Here is a 22,692-nt window from a genome sequence, read left to right on the forward strand (position 1 = left end):
ACAAATATGAGACTGCTTCGTGGCGATAATGATTTTAATAATAAAGAAATTGAAGAATTCGCCAAGTGGATCTTGGATATTGGTGATGGAAAACTAAATATTCATGATACCATAGAAGATGAATTAGAAATTCCAGCGGATTTGCTGATAAGCGGAGAAGGTGATCCTGTTAAGAGAATAGTCTCGGAGATTTATGGTCAATCTTACACAACCACTCGTGAACCAGTTTTTTTTCAGGAAAAGGCAATACTCAGTCCACGGAATCAGGATGTCGACGTTATTAATGAATTCATGCTATCAGAACTCAAAGGTCTTCGTTATATGATTTATCACAATTCCTTTTAATATGTATTTATATTATAATTAAAATATATCAGTACTAACATAGTTTGAATTGTTTTTATTAGGTGAGGAACATGAATACCTTAGTGCCGATAGCATTGATACTTCAGACACAAGCAAAATAGACGAAGTCGTCTATACACAGGAGTATCTTAATAGTATAAAGGTATCAGGGCTGCCAAATCATTCTCTCAAGTTAAAGATAGGAGCTCCAATAATGTTGCTTAGAAATATTGATCCTAAGGGTGGTTTGTGTAATGGTACGAGGTTGCTTATTACTCGGTTAGCTAGGAATGTAATCAAGGCAAGCCATATAACCGGGAAGAAAATAGGAAAAAAAGTTATCATACCTAGAATTTTTGTGTCACCACCAAAAGCAAGGTTTCCTTTTAGAATGCGCCGGAGGCAGTTTCCTATTACCATAGCTTTTGCTATGACTATAAACAAAAGTCAGGGTCAGACTCTATAAAAGGTGGGATTATATTTGCCAAAGCCAGTGTTCTCGCATGGTCAACTTTATGTCGCCGTGTCTAGAGTTACATCACGCCAAGGGTTGAAGATTCTTATTACAGATATGAATGGCAAAGCACAAAAGAAGACAATGAATGTTGTTTACAAAGACGTGTTTGAAAACATTTATAGAAATTCGCGGTTGGTTTGAATAGATTGTTTTGTTTGCTACTAAAAGTATGTTTAGATTACATTGGATATTAGTTATATTATTTTGGTGGTCATTGGTATTTTTAAACTGTTTTATCTTTTAAATTTTGTTATATTTAACTGATTTATCTTTTGGATCTTCTTATATTATGAATTAGTGTTCACTATGATAACGTTTTGAATAGCTCTGTTTGTTTGAATTAAAAAATTAGTAAATGATCAGTTGTTATAATATGCTTTTTTAAGTATATATATTAAACATTATACAAATCAATTTATAAGCTTCCAATTATAGTTTGAATATTACATTTTTTACTCAACAAACTTTCGAAATATGGATCGAATATTAAATTTAAAACACAAAAAACTGTTTATGTATTACATTCAAAACTAATTACATTCAAAACTAAAAAAACTTTTGAAGAGCATCAGCCCGTGCAGGGCGCGGGCCAGCCACCTAGTTTCTTATGTTTATATGGTTTTCGATTTCTTATGATTTAGTATAAATATTAACCATTTTCTCTAATAAAACCGATATTTAGTCAAATCTAACGAAAATGTAAAATCAAGAAATGAAATGTCTAATGGAATGACAGTATTTGTGATGTCTAGATTAGGGTTTTTCGACTTTAATTATTTTAGTCTATATATGTACGACTTCTCTTTAATTTTCTCACACCCTTCTAAATTGTTTAACTCCTTCCTTCTTCTTCGAAGAAGTTTGTACGATACTTCAAAAAACTACGTCTAAAATACATAGAACAGTGATCCAAAAATCTCAAAACTATTTAAACTAAATTATTTGAATATTAATATGTTTTTACCTACTTGCTTTTACACTGTTTTTACGGTCATGTCTTCAAACATTAAAATATAAAGAAATCTAACAAACAAATATGCTAAACAATATAAAATAAAAAACAAATGAATCCAAACTACTATTAAATTTTCAAACAACCAAATAAAAAAAATTATCAACCATTTGGAGCGGTGCTGGAACCGAGTATTACGGCCTTCCAAAGGCATGTATGGAAAGTCCGTACTCCTAGAAAAATGAAACACTTTATGTGGCAATCTTTGACAGGGTGCATTGCTACATGCCATAATCTCACATATCGACATATGGGCTCTGACAAGCGGTGTCCCTGCTGCGGGGATCCTGAGGAGTCTATCAATCATCTGTTGTTTCTATGTCCTCCGACCTTACAACTCTGGGCGCTATCAGACTTTCCGTCCCTTCCGGGCTTCTTCCCGAGTATCTCTATTTACCAAAATATGAGCTTTCTCTTTTGGAAAACAAAAGAGTTAGGAATGACAGATCCAAAAAAGGATGTATATCCTTCGATCCTATGGTACATTTAGAAAGCAAGGAACGACAAGATCTTCAACGGAAAATAAATTTCCCCGGAAGATACCCTGCTCCACGCAAAGGTGGAAGCGGAGAGTTGGAGAATCGCAAACCAACCCGAAGATGAAGAAGACAGAATTGGTGGGACCTCGGCTTCCCCTCTGTCCCAGACATCTTCACCTGAGGTTTTGCGGATCCCGATTTGCCGGATTGATGCCTCTTGGATTGACTACGGACCGGTTAGCGGCCTCGGGTGGAGCATTGTGAATGGCATGGGAAAAGAGATTTATGGACAACAGGGATGCCGCAGAAGCCTCTCCGCTCTTCACGCTGAGATGAATTGTCTCTTATGGGCTATGTCATGTTTGAGAGAAAGGCAATTTTCTTCAGTTCTCTTTGAGACCGACTGTTCGGATCTTGTAAGCATGTCTGAAGCTCCTGCGGATTGGCCGTCCTTCATGTCAGAGCTGGAAACCTTCCGTATTCTTCGAGAAAGCATCTCGGAATTTGCTTTATCTCATATTCCCAGGAGTCAAAACATCTGGGCGGATAGTCTTGCAAAAAGAGCCCGAGCTAAATGTTTTACCTTTTCCTACATCCATTATACCGAGCTGGTCGAGAATGAGCCCCGGACCACACCTCCGGCAGGCTACATGTGAAGTATTAGTTGGATAAATAACAAAAAAAATCCAAATAAAAATATTATATCAGCCCACGCAAGGCGTAAACAAATTCACTAGTTTTAATAAATTGCATAAACAAAACACGTATCAAAATCTTATATGCTGAAAGATTATGTTTTTCTTTGACACATCGCGACTTCAGTTGTCATGTTTTAAAAATCGTTCAAACCTAGTTAGCAAAAAAAAAATTCAAAATTACTGCTACACATCGCGACTTCAATTGTCATGTTTAAAAATCGTTCAAACTTATGAACGATATCCTCTAAAAATTAATGCTCACGATTCATGCGAGGAAATATAAACCAAGACAGATATATATATATATATATATATATATATTAATAAATGAATCTAATCAATCTCTGTATCCTTCATTAATTTTTCAAAATAATATGATACCGTGGTAATTTTGTTTTGTTTTAACCCGTGGTAAATTTGTATTTATACGTGTATCTTTGAATCAAATCACTGAATCAATAGACGTAATGATCCAATTCAAACTACATGTCACTGAATTTATCTAGCTTTCTAGAAGACTATGCTCGCGACTAATCAATGAAAACAAAGTTCTATATGTTTATGAGAAAAATTCAACTTCCAAAAGTTATTATTTACCAATTCTAAATACATCAACCATAAAATTTCAACTTTTGGAGCTTTAGGAGCTTCATATCTCAACTTTAGGAGCTTCATATCTCAAAACGGACTATGGGACGTCAATTTCTCTGGTAATCCGTTGTCCTGGCAAGGTATGCGTTACGGATCACTTCGTTAGAGCAAGACTGGACCGTGCTGTCTCAAACGATGCATGGGTAGAGGATTTTCCCTCCGGGATATCAGAATACCTTCGCTTTGAGGGTTCAGACCATCGCCTCTTAGTTACTTTCCTCGACGACTCGAGAATCAAACGCAAAGGTATCTTTCGTTTTGACAATCGACTTCGCGAGAAAGAGGAAATTATGGAGCTGATAGGACGAGTATGGAATGAGGCAGACAGATCCACAGTATTTGCTAAGATCTCGGACTGTCGATGCGAGATTATTAGATGGGTCAAAGGCCAAAATTTGAACAGTGCAAAGCTCATCTCTGATACACAGGGCGAATTAGAGAGAGCCCTCTCAGCAGATGTCCCTGATCCTGAGATGATTGGACGATGCACAGCGACTCTTGAACATGTCTATCAAGTAGAAGAGCAATTCTGGAAACAGAGAAGTCGCATTTTTCGGCTACAGAGTGGAGATCGTAACACTGGATATTTCCATGCGGTTACTCGCAACCATAGGACCTGTAATAGGTTCTCTGTTCTAGAAGACGATACAGGATCCACCTTCCATGAAGAACATGACTTCGCGTGTATCATCTCGGGCTATTTTCAGAGCATCTTCACTTCTCAGGACGGCTCAGGCTCCACTCTGGCCCGAGATGTACTGGAGCCCCAAATTGATGAGGCAACTAATGATCGCCTCATCCAGATTTCCAACGCCGAGGAGGTACATACAGCTGTACGAGCCATTCACCCGAGTAAGGCTCCTGGACCAGATGGATTCTCTGCTGGATTCTTTCACACTTACTGGCCTATTATTGGACCCGAAGTTGTCAAAGAAATCCAAGAGTTCTTCATATCTGGTTCCTTCCCACTCCGACAGAACGAAACCCATGTTCGTTTAATTCCAAAGTATCAGACTACCGCCCGATTGCGCTTTGCAATGTTTACTACAAGATTATTGCAAAGATCCTGACCAAGCGCCTTCAGGGCATCCTCCCATCCATCATTGCTGAAACTCAGTCGGCCTTCGTCCCTAATAGAGCAATTTCGGACAATGTCCTCATCACCCATGAGACATTGCATTACCTTAGGACATCGGAAGCAAAAAAAGAGATTCTTCATGGCCGTTAAGACTGACATGAGCAAGGCATACGACAGGATTGAATGGGGATTCATTCAAGCTGTTTTGGAGCGCTTGAGTTTTCACCCTAGATGGGTCAATTGGATCATGGAATGTGTCACGACTGTTTCTTACTCCTTTCTCATCAATGGAGGCCCACAAGGTCGAGTGATCTCATCCAGAGGACTACGACAGGGAGACCCACTGTCACCGTATCTATTCATCATTTGTACTGAGGTACTTTTAGGATTATATCGGAAGGCACAAGAAGATGGATCCCTAGTTGGAATTTGTGTCTCCAGAAACAGCCCTCAAGTCAACCATCTTCTCTTTGCAGATGATACTATGTTTTTCAGCAGATCTGATCCTACCAGCTGCTCGATCCTGGCATCTATCCTCCGGCGCTATGAGGCTGCTTCGGGACAATGCATCAATCTCGCCAAATCCTTGATCAAGTTCTCAGCTAAGACCCCTCGGTACCTGCGAGACACAGCAAAAAGGATTCTTCGTATCCAAAACGAGGGTGGAGCAGGGAAATACTTAGGTCTTCCTGAAAACTTTTGCCAGAAGAAAATAGACATCTTTGCGAATCAAGTGGATAGGATACGACAACGTTCCCACAGTTGGGCCTCTCGATTTCTCTCTGCTGCTGGGAAGCAAGTCTTGCTTAAGTCTGTCCTCTCAGCCATGCCATCATATTCCATGTCCTGTTTTAAACTCCCGAAATCTCTCTGCAAACAAATTCAATCAGTCCTCACTAGATTCTGGTGGGAAGAAAAGGTGGATCGCAGGAAGATGAGCTGGGTTTCATGGGATCGCCTCACTCACCCGATTAATGCAGGCGGATTGAGCTTTCGGGATATCAAGTGCTTTAATGATGCCCTCCTTGCTAAAATCGTCGCTCGGCTTTTATCCCATCCGCATGCTCTAGTCTCTAGAGTTTTATTGGGAAAATATTGCCATTCTACCCCCTTCTTGGAGTGCTCTCCACCATCGAACTCTTCTCATGGTTGGAGAACGCATTATCGCAGGAAGGGATGTACTCCGGAGAGGCATGGGCTGGCTGATAGGAAATGGAGAATCGATCAGAGTTTGGGACGACCCGTGGCTTAGCTCTTTAGAGCCTCTTTGCCCTATGGGACCAGCCACTCTGGCGAACAAGGATTTAATGGTGTCAGACCTCATAGATGATGCGAGCAAAAGCGGGGTTGTTGGTTTTGTTTTACTAAGCTTCAAGTTTTAAATTTATAACCCCTAAATGTCTGCAAGTGCACAGATGTGCGCTGTAGTACTTAGGGTATCGATCCACAGAGACTTAGTTGTTTCAGTACGAATTCACTGCAACGCTTAAATCAGATTAGAACTAAAAAGGTTTTGGGTTTGGTTTTGGGTTTTTGGTTGTCACTAAATCTAAACTAGAAAGCTAAACAAGTAAAAATGAAAGCAAGTGCAGGCAAGTAAAAATCGGCTATGAATGAAAGCAAGTAACAAGAGAATAAAAGCAAAATGGAAATCTAAGGTTGTAAACAATTAAAGACAAACGTTGGGGCTCAAGGGGTTTCGCAGGGTTTCATGGACTAGGCTATGTCGATTTTAAACAAGTGATAAAGGTAATCAACTACGTATGTTCTAGAACTCGAGGCACGGAAGTATGAATAGCCTACTTTCGCAGCACTAAACAACTATCTCTCGCAACCCTGATCAGTAGGTTTCCACTCTGATCCTGGAAGGGAGAAGATGCAATAGCAGAACAAGACTCATCAATATTCACAACTCAACTACAGGTAGGTTTCCATTCCTATAGAAGAATTGCTCGTTTCACCCTAGTTCAGACAATCAATGAAAACTTTCGCAACATATCATATCAGATCGGCTTCTAAGTGGCCATCAAAGAATCACGAAGTAAGATTAAGGGCAAACGAAGAAAATCTAGAAGATTATAAATCCTAAATCTATCGATTCATAAGCAAAGACACATGAAATTCCCTTTGAACAATCCCTTTAAACCCAACTGGATAGCTACTCAAACATATTGTAACAAAGTATCATAAACGAAATTGAGAGTGCAGGAAACTAAAGAAAATAAGGAAGAAAAACGAAGAACAGAGTTGCAAGTGGAGGCGCGATGATGCTCTCCAGCGGCAGCTCCTTCTTCGGGATCGACGACGGCGGGCGCTAGGGTTCCACACGAACTCTCTCTCTCTCTCTCTCTAGTATGTGTTTCTATTCGTCTCCACTTTTAGAATGACCTAAAGAGGGTATTTATAGCTTCTGGAGTGGTCCTAGACACTTAGGGCTTCAAAAATAACGAAAGGAATTGATCTGGGCTTTAATTAAGTCATCTGGAAAGTGAACCCGCGGTCGCGGTGGCTCTACCCGCGGGAAAATGGGTGTTGGCCGCGGTCCCGGCACATGGCTCTCTTCCGGAACTGCATTTTCTGTCATTCTTGCATCGGGAGTATCTGAAGATCTAACCGTTGGATTGTCGCCAAACCAAGTGCATTAGAAAGCTGGTTGGCTCATCTATGTTGTCTCAAATGTTGGGGGTGATCAGACGTTGAGAAGGTCTTCATTGCTTGTCATACTTCTGACGGTCTGCATTTATCCAAAATTGCTCATTTGTTCCAAATTGCATATCTTTTGCCCAAGTTTCCTGTAAAGACTTTTGAAACTCTAAAACATTGAAAATACTTTAAAAACCATTGAAAACAGAGTTAAAACACCTGCATAAGACATAATTATGATCCATAAAAATGGTCAAAATATGGTGTTATCAACTCCCTCAAACTTACCTTTTTGTTTGTCCTCAAACAAAATTAAGCCAGGAAATAAGTTTTTGAAAATCGCAGGAACTAAACAATATCTCAGTTACCGTCCTTCTAAACCATAACTAATCGTGAAACATCTATTTGAATCTAGTGTAGAAAATTTTCACCAAAATACAAGCGAAACTAGTCCGTTAATCCGTCATGCGAAAATCTACACACTTAGATCTAACTTCCAGTCAACTAGCTCTCTACATTCATTAAGTGTAATGGTGAATTCTCAGTAAAGACATTATTCAGGGTAGACGGCGTTTGGTATTAAGGGCTGTTTAAGTGGTGGAGCTTAAGTGTTTAGGGTTACCTGAAGATCTGAAGGATGCAAGATATTATGCAAAACCGCAAGAGAGAGAAAGACCTGTTGATGACCGCAGTTTTTCAGTCACTTTTCCTTTGCCAAATGTGGTTGGATAATCTTTCGCCTTTGTTGTAAACAGCTGTTCCCCCAGACTTAGATTTTTTCCGGGAATCATAAAGATAATCTCCAAAACTCCATAAAATCGAATCAAGTTTGCCTCAAGTATAAAATTCAATCCTCCTAGACTCTCCAAGGTTTTAATTTTCTCTCCCTTCATATTTTTTTTTTTTTTTTTAAAGACAAACGAAAGAGGAAATAACCTTTTATAGAGAGAGAGTCTAAGGGACGAAATTGTACAAAGATTTTGAAGTTTTGCCAAGGCAAACTGAGTTTTCTCCTTTTGTTGAATCATTCCAATAAAATCGCAGGTCTTCGTCTTCAGTGACTGAAAATTGCGTTGATCCTCTTTCTCTCCGACGTTTTTGCATAGGACAATGAAAAACAAGAATGCATGTGGTTTGAAAGAGGTTAGGTTCGGTGGGGAACTAGCTAAAGATGAATTAACCATTCATGATCAACAAAGAGTGGTAAAAGGATAAAAGAGTCTCGAATGTATGATTTGTTTCCCTGATCTAATGTTTCAATGAGAAAATTATGTCAAAATTAAGTCCAGATAAAATGAGCTAGTATATCCTGTCAGAAAGAATTCCCATGAATTGAAGTCCTCTAGTGGGATTTCGTAATGCAAGTATTCTAACTACCGCCTAGTCTAGTCCTAAATCACAAAAGAGCAAAAAACAAAGAAATAGCGTAGAAGCACACTGGTCTAATTAATCATAGTATTGTTTATTGTGTTCCTGGTTTGAAAAATTTTTGAAAAACATTTTAAAAACGACTTTTTTTGAAAAATTTTATGAAAAACATTTTGAGAAACTTTTTTGAAAAATTTTATGTGTCCAAAACAAACTCAAAACAAATCAAATTTCATTAGTAACGGATGAACATCCTTCCCCAGACTTATTTCACACTGTCTTCAGTGAGATAAATCTCGGAAGGAATGGTAAAGAATATAGAAAAGTTGAAATGTTTAAGTGAACTTATCGTGCTGGAGAGTGCTGCTCGTCTTTTGTGTTTGTTCTTCCTTATTGAAAACCTGAAATTAAATGAAACAGAAGCAAAGCAATGGAAATTGAAAATAAAGGTCAAAGGGAAATAAATAAAATACCAAGTGGGTTGCCTCCCACTAAGCGCTTGTTTCAAGTCATTAGCTTGACATTGTTGCTCGATCAGACTTAACTGGGGTCGTGACACTCCTTGATCTCATCATTGGCCGATAATGGATCAATCAAAAACATCACTTCTCTTTTGTCTTCTCTTTCTTCAGCCAGATATGGCTTTACATGCTGTCCATTCACTGTAAATGAGTTTCCAGTTTTGTCCCACAGGACAATGGCTCCGTATGGCTTGACTTCCTTTATCGTGAAGGGTCCAGACCATCTTGATTGTAATTTTCCTGGAAAAAGTTTAAGACGAGAATTGAAAAGAAGAACGTTATCGTTAGGAGCAAAAGTTTTATGAATAATCTTCTTATCATGATAACTTTAGTCTTCTCCTTGTAGATCTTCGAGTTTTTGTAAGCATTGTGTCGGATTTCTTTTAACTCATGAAGTTGAAGTAGTCTTCTTTCTCCAGCCGTTTTCAGATTCATGTTCATCTCCTTGATAGCCCATTGCGCCTTATACTCAAGCTCTACTGGAAGGTGACATGCTTTTCCATAAACACTACAAGAAAAACATCATTTTACAACGGCCGAAATGGTCGTTAATTCGTCGTAATAGAGCCATTACGACGGACTACCGACGATTTCAAAATCATCGTAAAATCATCGTCGTAATAGACAAATCGTCGTAATAGACAAATCGTCGTAAAATCGTCGTAATCGACGGTTTTGTTTCGTCGTAACGTCGAGGGAAACAAAATCGTCGTAAATGCGTTGTACAATTTACGACGAATTTACATCGAATTGCGTCGACTTGGTCTTCGCCTAGACCGTCGTTAAGTGGTCGTTAATGGTCGACGTAAGATCGTCATAAAATGTACGACGCATAAATCGTCGTAAATCAATCGTAAAGTATTTCTTCATTTCGTCGTAAAATCGTCGTAACTCTCGGACGTATAATCGTCGTATTTGTCGTCGTACATTGTAGTCGTAAATTCGTCGTAATATTTACGACGAATGTACGACGGTTTGAATAAATCTATTACGACGATTATATGACATTTAATATAATTGAAAATTAAAAAAAAAAATTCGAATTAAATTTAAATAAAAAAAATAATTTACAATTTAAAATTTATGAAAATTTGAAATTAAAATTAATTTTAATTTACATAAAAACCCTACAGATCTAAATCTAAATCTAAATCGATCCCGTCGATCCCGTCACCGGCCTCCTCCCCATCGTCCTGGACGTGTTCCTTGCCGGATCTTCGGTTTGATGCTTCCGCCGGCGCCTGATCTCCGGAGGCTCAACCCCGAGAGATCGGAACATCTCCTCGTCCGTCTGCACCGGCGGTTGCGTCCTAGGATGACCCAGCGGCAGACGATCCGACAACCCCATCAGCTCGCAGCTTGTCCAACTGTGCCATGAGTACCGGGTTGTCGGTTCCCATGATCTCGAATAGACCGTAGAGCTGGTCGATCCTCGTCTCGTACCGGGTCCGCATCTGATCGATCTCTTGGCGGATAACCGGATCCGGGACCCGGACGTGACCAGTCGCCGTAGCTGTCGGGGTATCACGGATGGACCCCATCCCTAATACCCGCCCCTTTTTCTTTGGGGCAACCTATAAATATTTAAAACCATTATGGTGAGAAATATAATTTAAAACTAAAGTTACATTAATTAAAAATAGTAATTACAATTACCTCTTCGAAGATCTGGTCCATCTCCGCCACCGTCAGCGCCGGGGTCGATTGGACCGAGCTACCTCCGGGAGACGTTTGACGCGCCCCCTGAGTCAGCTGCGTCTGTCGCTCCTCGATCGCCGCATAGGCGGCGTTGTAAATCTCCTCCGCCCGAGGATCCGTGAATTCGCCGTTACGCTTTTTATGCGTCTCGGCGAAAACCTTCGTCATCGGAGGAAGTTCTCCTCCGTTATCTTCGACCTACAAAATCAAAATGAAAAAAATAATTAGTATCAAGAAATAAGAGTTAATTATTTGAAAACAAAAAAAATTAATGATTTTAATTTACTTACCATCATAAGCCGTCTTCCGGCAAAAGTAATCTAGCCGGAAGTGTGCGGGACGTTCTTCCGATTTCCCGCATCGTCAGTAGCGTTCCTGAAAAATATTTTGATTAGAATCTATTATAAGAAAAAAAAATAATGTAAATATTATTGAAATTAACTACGACTTACCTAGATCTGGAACACTTGGCGGCCGTAGTCTGGTTGTGCGGATCCAACCAGTACTGGACAAGGCTCCGCCAGACGGTATTGAACATAGGCGCCGGCTTGGCCTTGTCGCCGTCGACCTCCCATTTCTGTTTCCAGTCGGAAACGGTGTTGTTGAGGCGGAATTTGACCTTCTCCTTGAAGGCCGTCTCCACACGTCCGTGTGTGGATGTTTCCCAATGCCAGTTTTGCTAGGAAAAAAAAAAGTTAGTAATTATTGTAAAAAGTTAAAATTTAAAATTAAAATTAAAGGAAATGGTAAATTACTTACCGCAAAACACTTGAACCAAGTGTCAAGTGTGGCCTGATCCACCTTCTTCCAGCTGGTATGGGGTTGTACGAAAAACCCCTTGATGATATCCGCAACGTTACGACCGACTGCATTGTCGGTCGTAAACCTAGTTAAATGGAAAGAGCAAAAGTTAATTAATATCAAATATATAAGAATAAATATTAATTAATTTAAAAATATTATAGGCAAAAAATAACGTACCAAAAGGTGCCGGGGGCTCGATCCGGGTCGAGTTTGTTCATGGTCCGACGACCGGGTTGCGCCAGAAGATCCTGTACAGGCGGGATCGGATCAGCCTCAGGCTCGGCCTGTGCGGGAGCCGCTGGTTCGGCTGGTGGTGGTGGAGGCGGTGCCGGCTGCGGAACAACGATCGGTTGGGAAACCGTCTGTTGTGTTCCCAAGGACTCCGGGATGGTTGATCCGTTCACCGAGGTAGACGGGGCCGTACCGTCAGAATCGACGAGCTGTCGGTAGTGAAATCTCTTAGCCCGAGGAGCCATCGAGACAGAATCTACAAAATTTTAAAAAATTTGTTACTAATTTTTCAAATATTTATTAAAATTTACAAAATCCGGGCCTATCTAAATTCCGAAACCTAAATTTAAATTCCGAATCTAAATCTAAATTCCGAACCTAAATCTAAAATAATATGTAATGAAATTATTTTTTAAAAAAAAGTTACAATTAATTGGTCGGGAGAGTAGGGAGTGAGGGAGAGATTTAGTTTTTAGAGAGAGAGAGATTTATAGAGAGAGAGGGGCAAGAGAGGAATGAGCGACGAAAGGGAAAACCTCGCGTCCCTTATATAGATTTTGTGATCGTCATAAAATCGTCGTAACTTTACGACGGTTTTACGACGATTTGGTTGTATAACAGTCGGTCCACTGCATGACACGACACATGTCGTGATGTGATCGTCGTAAAATCGTCGTAAATTTACGACGGTTTTACGACGATTAAACCCAAAACCGTCGTAAAATCGTCGTAACGTCTAAACATTTATAATTTCGTACCTCGGATCAAGAGTCTATCCGGTGCAAACGGTACGACGGTTTTACGACGGTTTTGGGTATAATCGTCGTAAAATCGTCGTAAATGTACGATTATATTACGACGGTTTTACAATGTTTTAAAAAAGTGAGTAAACCCTAAATCTTATAAATGGGGTATTGCATAAATAACAATGCAAAGGTTATTGTATCCTAACATATAATAAAAGGTTTACAACTTTGCATGTATGATGGATTTATGACATGAGATAGTAAAAAATGAAATTCCGTAATTTAATATATAACCTTTCACTTAACATTTTCGAAAACATGCATGAACTTGTAAATATGTATGTTTTTTTTCAAATTTTTGATTTTGATCAGATTGATAGCATTTCATATAAAATAAGATAACCAATCAAAAACAATTGTGAAATACCTTACAACCAATAAGATATAAAATATTCAAATTCTTGGATGTCAACATTACGACGCTTTTACGACGAAATAGTGTATTCGTCGTAAAACTGTCGTAACTTTACGACGATTTTACGATGGTTCGTCGTAAAGACGTCGTAATGTTGAAACCCTATTCATTAAGGGCTAAAAACCTAGACTTAGGGTTTAGGGTTTAGAAAAACCGTCGTAAAATCGAATTTTATGGTTTTAAAAAAATTCAAACAAACAAAATTACAAATTACATAATAACAAACATTCACTAAATACAATGCATGAAACTCAATCAGATTCATCTTCCTCTATTACTTCATCACCATCACCGTCTTCTTCCGCCAAATCGTCATCATCAGTTTCAGCAAAATCATCATCACCTTCTTCTTCTGTATCATCGGGAAGTGTTTCCATGCCTTTGCATCTGATGGATGAACAACTTTTCCATCTACTTGTGTATGTTCCGCATGCCATCTCATTGATGCAGCGGTCCTTTCAGATTGATAAAGCCGTTTTAACCTATCAGTTATAGGGAGATACCGCATACGTTGGTACGGTATCCTTTTACGCCCACCAGTTTGAGGCCTGTATCTTGGTTTATGGCAAAATCGACATTCTTCTTGCTGATCATCGTCTTTCCAAAAAATCATACAATAGTCAACACATACATCTATCATCTCAGAAGGTAGACCAAGACTAAAAATCAACTTCTGAATTTCGTAGTATGTTCCCGCTGCCAAGTTATCCTCCGGTAGATACTCCTTCAGAAGATCAGCCCAATCATCCATGCAAACCTCAGCCAGGTTATGATCTGTTTTAATTGACATCATCCTAGCTGCCAACGATAATTTAGACAAGCCTTCTCTACATCCTTCGTAGATTGGCTGATTAGCATTGTCTAACAAATCATAAAATCGTTTGGCATCTACATTAGGTTCCTCAACAGCATTACCCGTATGCGTTTCATGAAATGCATCAGTCACCATTTCGTGCATCCTATCATGATCTACACTTTGGTCATATTGATACTGATTAGGCTGATGACCATAATTCGATTCATCAATATCAACATGACTTTGATAATTACTACTACTACCAGCATTCCCATGAGTATTACTGCCATATCCTTCTCCATGTAGATACCAAACAAAATATTGCGGCATAAACCCTCTATTTAATAAATGCGTCCACACGGTTTTGGTTAGTGTATACCTCGTATTCTTGCATTTCAAACAGGGACAAAACATCTTCCCACTATCTTTCGTTCTCTCCATATTTGTAGCCTGATACATAAATATTTCTAACCCGTTCTTGAACTCTTCTGTCAACGCCCCATCTGAATCTTTACGCATATACATCCAACTTCTTAGCTCGTATATAGACATCTTGAAAATAAACTCAAAATACTATCTCTTTTTATTGATTAGACAATAAAGGAGGTGGTCTCTTGTGTCACGTCTAGCCACGTGAATGAAGTAAATTAACCTTATAATATTATTACTTCTTTGATTCAAAGTAATATAACTCTTAATTCGGGTTTTCAGCAATGGACAACCCAATATATAAGGATTTACAACACTATACTAAAATTTAAGAGACCTACAATGGGTCTCCAAGATGAAGATGCTCTTATGTTTGAATGATGATGTGTTGTGATTGAATGAAGGAATGAAGATCTATTTATAGGAAAATTCGGGCTTTACAACGCTTTTACGACGGTTTTACATTCAACAATGATATTACGACGAGTTTACGACGATTTTGCGATAAAATTTTTCATCTACAATTGTTAGGTAAACAAGTTTTAAATGTTTTTCACCTAACTCCTTTTTCGACGTACAATCGTCGTAATATGTACATCGAAATGTAGTCGTCGTATATTCGTCGTAATTTTGCGACGAATTTACGACGATTTTACATTTACTAGCAAATCTCTCGTTATTGATGTATAATCGTCGTAATTCGTCGTAAATTGTACGTCGAGTTTACGGCGATTTTTATATACGACGGTTTTTAAATTAGACGTAAGATCGTCGTAAAATTGTTGTAAATTTGCGACGATTTAAAAACCATCGTAATGGACCGTTGGAAAACGATTGTTTTCTTGTAGTGAAACTAGGTTGAATGGTGTTGTTCCTAATGGTGTTTTGAATGCTGTTCGGTATGCCAATAATGCATCGTCAAGCTTGGTAGACCAATTCTTGCAATGAACTGCAGTTGTTTTCTGCAAAATCGACTTGATTTCTCTGTTTGAGATTTCTACTTGACCGCTGGTTTGGGGATGGTATGGAGAACCAACTTTATGTATAACTCTATTCTTTCTAAGAAGATTCTCGAAAACTCTGTTGATGAAATGCGATCCTCCGTCGTTTATCACAATTCTAGGAACTCCAAAACACGGGAATATCACAGAATTAAAAAGCTTCATAACGACTTTTGCATCATTGGTGGGGCTAGCGACTGCTTCTACCCACTTAGAGACGTAGTCTACTGCTACTAAGATGTATTGGTTCCCAAAAGAAGTAAGAAATGGTCCCATAAAATCTATTCCCCAGACATCGAAAATTTCGACTTCGAGAATAAAATTTTGAGGCATCTCATTCCTTTTTCTTATGTTGCCCATCCTTTGGCATTTATCGCATCGCGATATTTAAGCTTGAGTATCTTTGAACAAAGTAGGCCACCAAAAACCTGCTTGTAAGATCTTTGAAGCGGTTTTGAAGTTTGCGAAATGTCCTGCGTAAGATGAGCTATGACATCCGAATAAAATTCCTTCCATCTCTTCTTCAGCCATGCATCTTCGGAATAACCCATCAGCACATCTCTTATAGAGATAGGGTTCATCCCAAAAATAATGTCTTATGTCTTTCAGAATCTTTTTCTTCCTATAACCAAAGAATTGTGGTGGTTCTACATCAGCTGCTAGGTAATTCGCTATGTGTCTAAACCATGGGGTGTTGAAAGCATCTGCTTGTCGCATGAGTTGATGTGGTGGTGTGGTATTGGCATTGGTGGGGTATTATCTATTGCATAGATATTTTCTTCTGGCAAACTGTCATTTAAGGACAATCTTTCTTCAACTCGAATTCGTGAAAGATGGTCTGCAACTCCATTATCTGCTCCCTTCCGATCTCGAATTTCGATATCGAATTCTTGCAGTAGGAGGATCCATCTTATCAATCAAGGTTTAGCGTCTTTCTTAGACATTAAATACTTGATTGCAGCATGATCAGTATGATCTTGACCTTAGATCCTACGAGATAAGAACAGAATTTCTCAAATGCAAATATGACAGCTAGAAGTTCTTTCTCTGTTGTTGCATAATTTCATTGAGTTTCGTCTAGAGTTCTGCTTGTTTAGTAGATTACGTGCAGTTTCTTATCTTTTCGTTGGCCAAGCATTGCTCCGACTGCATAGTCACTTGTATCGCACATTATTTCGAATGGGAGTTCCCAATCAGGTGCTTGCACGACTGGAACGGAGACAAGGGCTTCTTTGATCTTATGAAACGCGGCTAAGCACTCATTATCGAACTTGAAGTTTGTTTCCTTGCAAAGCAAACGCGTAAGAGGTCTAGCTATTTGAGAAAAATCTTTTATGAAGCGCCTATAGAATCCTGCGTGTCCTAAGAAACTATGGATTCCTTTTACGTTTGTGGGTGGTTGTAGGCTTTTCATGACCTTGATTTTAGCTTTGTCAACTTCAATACCTTTTCCGGAAATCCTGTGCCCGAGCACGATTCCATCTCGTACCATGAAGTGGCATTTTTCCCAAATTTAATAATAAATGCTTATCTTCACATCTTTGCAGAACTTTACCAAGGTTGCCTAAGCATTTTTCAAAAGAAGATCCATAGACAGAGAAATCGTCCATGAATACTTCCATGAAATCCTCAATAAAATCTGTGAAGATCGACATCATGCACTGCTGGAAGGTAGCAGTGCATTACACAATCCAAAAGGCATACGTCGGTAAGCAAACGTGCCATATGGACAAGTGAATGTCGTTTCTTCTTGATCCTCCGGGCGAATAGGAATTTGGAAAAATCCGGAGTATCCATCAAGGAAGCAATAGGAAGGGTTATTTGCTAATCTTTCTAGCATTTGATCTATGAAGGTAAGTGGAAAATGATATTTCCTAGTTGCTGCGTTCAGTTTCCGGTAATCGATGCACATACGATGTCCAGTTACTGTTCTTGTAGCGATCATTTCATCTTTATCATTTTTAATGACAGTGACTCCTCCTTTCTTCGGAACAACATGAACTGGGCTAACCCAAGTGCTATCTGAGATAGGAAAGATTATTCCAGCTTCTAAAAGCTTCATAATCTCCTTCTTGACAACATCCATGAGATTAGGGTTCAGTCTCCTTTGACTTTCAATTGAGTTTTTAGCATTATCCTCTAGATTTATCTTGTGCATACAAAGATCGGGAGAGATTCCAGGTATGTCATCAAGTGAATATCCTAAGACTTTTCTATGCTTTCTCAGCTCAGTCAACAGCATTGTGTTTTCTTCTTCTGTCAAACCAGAGTTTATTTTGACAAGTAGAATTTGGTCCAAGGAAAACATACTTAAATCCGACGGGAAGAGGTTTAAGCTCGACTTTAGGGGCTTTAAGCTCGCTCCAAGGATCATTAATTGCTGCAGCAGTGTCTTTAGGAGGTGTAAGAATGTTTGTTTGGTCCTTAAGATCTAGATAGTGTAGAGGTTTCCTATAAGTTTCGGACTTATCAAGCATACATGTGCATTCACTTAAAATTTCTTCAAGGAAATTGCGTTCATCTTTTGCGGGTGAAAGCATGATACTTAAAGGGTCGTCTAAAAGCAGATCTTCATAGACTTCCTCAATAATTCCGTCTAACTCATCATCCCAACAAATTTTGCCATCCAGAGTCGGTTTCTCGAAAATTTTGTTCATGTCAAATTGCATAACTAGACCGGCTAGATGAAGGTCGATTTTTCCTTCAGGAACATTGATTATGGCTCCGGCTGTAGATAGGAATGGTCTTCCAAGAATAAGTGGATCCTTAGGTTCTCTTTCTAGTTCTAGAACTACGAAATCGGTGGGGATGGAACATTTTTTTATTTCTACTGGAACATCTATAAGGATACCTACGGGTTGTCTAACAGAACGATCAGCTAGTACTATAGAAATTTTAGTGGGCTTGAAAGTGTGATGTCCTAAACGTTTTGCTACTGAAAGAGGCATCATGTTTGTGCTAGATCCTAAATCACAGAGAGCACGCTCAAAAGCTACATCATTGATGGTGCATGAAAGTACAAAGATTCCAGGATCGTTTTTCTTTTCAGGGATTCGGCTTTGCAGGATAGAACTACATTCATGGGTTATCATCATAACGCCTTCTTCAAGAGTTAAAGAATTTGTTAGAATACCCTTCATGTATTTTCTTAAAGCAGGAATCATAGCACAAGCTTCTACGAAAGGTAATCTCACTTTTAACAAGCTCTTTAAGCTTAGCTTTTTCTTTCTCTTTCTTAGGGTTAAGGCTCTAGGATATGGAGGTTTAGGTTTATAGACACGAGTTGGTGGAGGTGGAATTGGGTCTTCTCCAAGGATTTCCTGGGATGAATCTTCTCTTACTTCTTCTCCATCTTCAATCGTGATTCTTTTTCTTTCTTTCTCCTTTTCCTTACCCTTTTCCTCATCTTCGGGATATTTAGGAAATTCAGGCTCTTTGTAAGCTAGTCCACTCCTAAGTGTGATAGCTTTCACATGATCAGAGGGATCTGCTTCACTTGAGCTTTCGAAAGATTTTTCACTTGACTCCTCTTCAGAATTTTCTAAGTTTTTAGAATTAGTTTTGATCATCAGGCTAAGGAGGGTGGAAAATTTTTTATTGAAATCCTTTTGCATTGTTTTTAGCTCAGATTTAAGATCACTAATCTCTTGAGACCTATATTTTTCAAGCTCTAGAATCTTTTTGTTTAGGTTTTCGGCTTCAGAAGAGGGAAAACTAGAATATGGAACATGATTAGATTGAATAGCCAAGATTGATTCGGAAGGTGGTGTCCAGGCAAGTTCAGAAGACGGTTTCCTGCGGTCAGAAGGCTTGCGACCGCGGTGAAACAGGTCTTGGCCGCAGTCAGCATCATCACGACCGCGGTGAAAGCATGTTTTGCCGCGGTCCGGATGAATGGACCCGCGGTGATCAGAAACGAATGGAAAATCTTGAATTTGATAGACTTCTGCAGTGTTAACCATCCCTTGATCATAAGAATCCATTGGGTTGTCCCAACCGTCAAAGTTACACGTATTGTGCGCCTTGTTTTGTTGTTGCAATCCAAGATGACTCATTATGTGATGGAGACACTTCATAACTTCCGAAATTTCTTCTTTCTTCTCAGGAAGTGCAGAATTACCAAAAGTTACTTGATTTCGGATGCTGTTTGCGAAATTTTTAATGAAAACGTGAGCATCTTCTACAGATCTAGTTGATAAATCTCCATTACTTGCTGTGTCGAAAGAGTGTCGTAACTCTGGAGTTATACCGCGATAGAAGATACCCAGCAGGTATTCCTCGGCAACGGCGCCAAAAACTTGATGCGAGCAAAAGTGGGGTTGTTGGTTTTGTTTTACTAAGCTTCAGGTTTTAAATTTATAACCCCTAAATGTCTGCAAGTGCACAGATGTGCGCTGTAGTACTTAGGGTATCGATCCACAGAGACTTAGTTGTTTCAGTACGAATTCACTGCAACGCTTAAATCAGATTAGAACTAAAAAGGTTTTGGGTTTGGTTTTGGGTTTTTGGTTGTCACTAAATCTAAACTAGAAAGCTAAACAAGTAAAAGCCAATAAAAACGAAATCAAGTGCAGGCAAGTAAAAATCGGCTATGAATGAAAGCAAGTAACAAGCGAATAAAAGCATAATGGAAATCTAAGGTTGTAAACAATTAAAGACAAATGTTGGGGCTCAAGGGATTTTGCAGGGATTCATGGACTAGGCTATGTCTATTTTAAACAAGTGATAAAGGTAATCAACTACGTATGTTCTAGAACTCGAGGCACGGAAGTATGAATAGCCTACTTTCGTAGCACTAAACAACTATCTCTCGCAATCCTGATCAGTAGGTTTCCACTCTGATCCTGGAAGGGAGAAGATGCAATAGCAGAACAAGACTCATCAATATTCACAACTCAACTACAGGTAGGTTTCCACTCCTATAGAAGAATTGCTCGTTTCACCCTAGTTCAGACAATCAATGAAAACTTTCGCAACATATCATATCAGATCGGCTTCTAAGTAGCCAGCAAAGAATCACGCAGTAAGATTAAAGGCAAACGAAGAATATCTAGAAGATTATAAATCCTAAATCTATCGATTCATAAGCAAAGACACATGAAATTCCCTTTGAACAATCCCTTTAAACCCAACTGGGTAACTACTCAAACATATTGTAACAAATCATCATAAACGAAATTGAGAGTGCAGGAAACTAAAGAAAAGAAGGAAGAAAAACGAAGAACAGAGTTGCAGGTGAGGCGCGATGATGCTCTCCAGCGGTGGCTCGTTCTTCGGGATCGACGGCGGCGGCCTCTAGGGTTCCACACGAACACTCTCTCTCTCTAGTATGTGTTTCTATTCGTCTCCACCTTTAGAATGACCTAAAGAGGGTATTTATAGCTTCTGGAGTGGTCCTGGACACTTAGGGCTTCAAAAATAACGAAAGGAATTGATCTGGGCTTTAATTAAGTCGTCTGGAAAGGGAATGACCAAGTTCTGCGGTCGCGGTGGCTCTACCCGCGGGAAAATGGGTGTTGGCCGCGGTCCCGGCATATGGCTCTCTTCCGGAACTGCATTTTCTGTCATTCTTGCATCGGGAGTATCTGAAGATCTAACCGTTAGATTGTCTCCAAACCAAGTGAATTAGAAAGCTGATTGGATCCTCTATGTTGTCTCAAATTTTGGGGGTGATCAAACGTTGAGAAGGTCTTCATCGCTTGTCATACTTCTGATGGTCTGCATTTATCCAAAATTGCTCATTTGTTCCAAATTGCATATCTTTTGCCGAAGTTTCCTGTAAAGTCTTTTGAAACTCTAAAACATTTAAAACACTTTAAAAACCATTGAAAAAGAGTTAAACAAAAAACCTGCATAGACATAATTATGATCCATAAATGTGGTCAAAATACGGTGTTATCAATAGACCGAGACCACAACACTTGGGATTGGACACATATCTGTTCTACGGTGCCAGAGCTCGAACATCTCATACGGCTGATCCCCCTCAGTACAACGAAGCCCGTCGACAAATTGGTCTGGCTCCCAGCCACGAATGGCAAGTACCTTGTCCGTTCGGGATATGGTATCTCCGCCTCTGAGCATATTCCAGAGAGGCATCGTGCCTTTGACTGGCAGTAGAATATTTGGAAGCAACGCACAATGCCCAAAATTAAACATTTCCTCTGGAAAGCGGCTGCCGAAGCATTACCGGTAGGAGTGAAACTTGTGAGAAGAGGAATTCAAGTGGATTTTTGATGCAAAATCTATGGCGCACCGGAAACAGTTACTCATGTTCTCCGGGATTGCCAATTTGCAAGGGCAGCCTGGAACTTGGCTCCACTGCGGCACCAGAACCACCTCAACACAGTGCACATTCTCGACTTCCTATCAACACTCGCGTCCCAGGTGTGTCTTCCCCCTACAGGAATATCCACAGCTTCCCTCTCGTCTTGGATTTGCTGGAATCTATGGACGGCGCGCAATCACAGGATCTTCTCCAACACTGTTTTCTCTGAACAAGATGTCATGACGAAGGCTCTCTCAGATACTAGAGTTTGGCAAGAAGCACAAGTACGTAAAGCACCTACGGCTACGCCCCCTCCTACCTCGCTCCCCCTATTGAGCCAGCTAGAGTCAGCTGCAACATTGATGCGGCTTGGTAAGCTGATTCTCAATCGTGTGGGATGGGGATTGTACTTCAATTCAACAAGGAAGAGAGATCTCTGAGCTTCTCTAGCTCCCGCCGTAGTGTCACTTCGCTTCTCGCTGCGGAAGCTTGGGCAATTCGGGAAGCCCTTATCATTGCCCGTGATAGAGACTGTGAAGAAATTCAGGTGCTTACAGACTGTTTGTCCCTAGTGAATATTCTTCAGTCACAAGATCTTCATACCGAGATTCATGCAATTGTAGCAGATATCCGTCTTTTGACGTTATCTTTCTTTGCATTTTCTTTTACTCATATCCCCGATCCCTTAATACCGAGGCAGATGCTATTGCAAAAGAGGCTCTTCGAGCTCTCTTCGATGATGTTATTTGATTTAATGAAGTTTAGAATTCGACAAAAAAAAAATAAAAAAAAATAAACCAAAAAATATAAATCAAAGAAAACATGTTACACGCCAAATATGGATATATTTACGAGCGAAGTGAACCCTTTTAATCTGATGCCTTCCCAGGCAAGAAATCACAATATATATAGAACTCCATCTAGCTTTCCCC

General features: G+C 39.5%; 1 pseudogene; it reads left to right on the forward strand.

Annotated features, from left to right (window-relative positions):
- The first annotated feature begins 6 nt into the window (after positions 1–6).
- Positions 7–21,729, forward strand: LOC112089686 (annotated as a pseudogene).
- Positions 21,730–22,692: the final 963 nt, after the last annotated feature.

The sequence above is a fragment of the Eutrema salsugineum genome, unplaced genomic scaffold, assembly GCF_000478725.1.
Source record: "Eutrema salsugineum unplaced genomic scaffold, Eutsalg1_0 scaffold_11, whole genome shotgun sequence".
NCBI classification, from domain to species: domain Eukaryota; kingdom Viridiplantae; phylum Streptophyta; class Magnoliopsida; order Brassicales; family Brassicaceae; genus Eutrema; species Eutrema salsugineum.